This window comes from Etheostoma cragini, chromosome 23 (genome assembly GCF_013103735.1).
Source record: "Etheostoma cragini isolate CJK2018 chromosome 23, CSU_Ecrag_1.0, whole genome shotgun sequence".
In the NCBI taxonomy this organism is placed as follows: domain Eukaryota; kingdom Metazoa; phylum Chordata; class Actinopteri; order Perciformes; family Percidae; genus Etheostoma; species Etheostoma cragini.
Genome location: NC_048429.1, coordinates 3,424,973 through 3,426,848, shown reverse-complemented (window position 1 = coordinate 3,426,848; position 1,876 = coordinate 3,424,973). Strand labels below are relative to the sequence as shown.

The 1,876-nt window shown below is 38.2% G+C and overlaps 1 protein-coding gene across 2 annotated transcripts in view; it reads left to right on the top strand.

Moving 5' to 3' along the window:
* The window catches only part of ntn4 (netrin 4), a 32,565-nt gene that overhangs the window by 16,986 nt on the left and 13,703 nt on the right, over nt 1–1,876 (top strand). The window lies entirely within an intron of this gene.

Here is a 1,876-nt window from a genome sequence, read left to right as displayed (position 1 = left end):
CAGATCAGATGAAACGATTATAAAATCGATCATTGACCTTTGGCCTAGGGTGCTCTGGTACCACGTACACTTGTGAGCCTCTGGTGTGGGCTGGAGTTAAATCAGTCTCTATGGGAACAGGGTAAACATCATGCCCACTTAGCATTAGCGTGTAAGCGTTATCATTGTGAGCATGTTAGCATGCGGACGTTAGCATTTAATGCATTAGCATCACAGAGCTGCTAGCATGGTCTAGCTTTCCTTAATACATCTTTAAACTTGTCACAATCAGCAACCAGCATGAATACTTACTACTTCTAGAGACTTACTTTTACATCTTTGTTTAAGGCTTAGAGTCCATTAGCATTGAGTCAAGATCTTCTATCGGAGCAGATGAATGCCAACATGACACAGCCTTATTCAATTGTTGTTATCAATATTTTATTAGTTTTTTATTAGTATTTATGTCTTTATTTACGACCATAAAGTTTAGGTGTGTCCCTTATCTGATAAGGTTGAAAATTGATGCACCACCTTTTTTTTAAAAAGCAGACATGTTATGAGTTTGAATTTCAGTGATTTGGTTGGGTGTCGTATGTGGGTTTTTTTTGCACCTAAAAACTCACCTGTGGATGGGAATTGGAGGGCTAATACTCCTCACTGACGGCTGATTGATAGAAAGAAGGAGCGATGGCATTGCTTTGGAGAACCCCTTAGACGAAGGTAGGCTACATGTTGTGAAATCCCGCTGACAATGGAGGAATTTCCCTCCAACGTGAGGAACATTTTCTTCATACCAGGCTTTGAGGGGCCCTGGAAAGAAAACACTCCTGTCAAGCTTATACACACCAAAACATTTTAGAGGGGGGGGGGGGGGTTGCAATGTCTGTTTATATATATGTATGTGTGGGGGGAGTTTGTTGTCTCCACTTGTTGCTCAGGCAGGTGTCTTGTCATGTCTCATGAAGTTTTCAATGTCAGAGCTCTTCTAGCTACACACACACACACACACACACACGTCCTTGTATAGTGACCTCCTTCAAATGCTCAATTTTCACACAGATATATAAACACACACATTTACCAAACACATTGTGTTTTGGCTCTACATGGAAGACGTGTTGAGGTGGTGCTGTGATCTGGGTTACATTAATTATTAACACACAGAGGCTGCTAACTAAACAATAGTGCAGATAAGAGCCTGATACACACCTACAAAAATCTTGTCTTGTAATAGTGTCTGGTATTTGTATGTCTTGTGTGTGCTTGTGTGCTAAGGAATTCAGAGGAAAAATAGAACATAAAACACACAAAAACATAGACATAAATCACATACATTTAATACATAATATTGAACGTTTTGTAAAATAGCTGTTGTTCAAAAGGAAAACGCCAGAAAAGGTACTTAAACTATTAAAATGTAATGTTATGTTGCTCTAAAGAGTCACATTTATTTTTCATCATCAAATTTGTTAAATTGTTAAAAAACGTGTTAAAAAAAGTCCAGGATCCCAGTGTGACAGGCTTTATTTAGTTTTCAATAATAATAATAATAATTTATACTTTTATTAATATCGCAAGGGAAGTTAAGATGTTTTACAACGACTACACTACTACATTTGCAGAGTCATAGTGCATTTTAATAATTTAGTTATGAATCAATTTGTGAGCCATTAAAATAGCCTTGAAAGCGTTGCTGTTTATTAAAAAAATTAATCCACAATACTATGTTTTCTATAATTTATAGTCAAACATTGAGAGAGTGCAGAGAGACATGCCTCTGGGTGAACGGTAATTTGTTAGAATCATTTACTGCCAGTCAAGCTACAACACCCCCTCTTTGTTTCTCCCTCCTCGTCTTCCACCTCTCCTTCACCACGTCCCCCCCCCCCCCCCC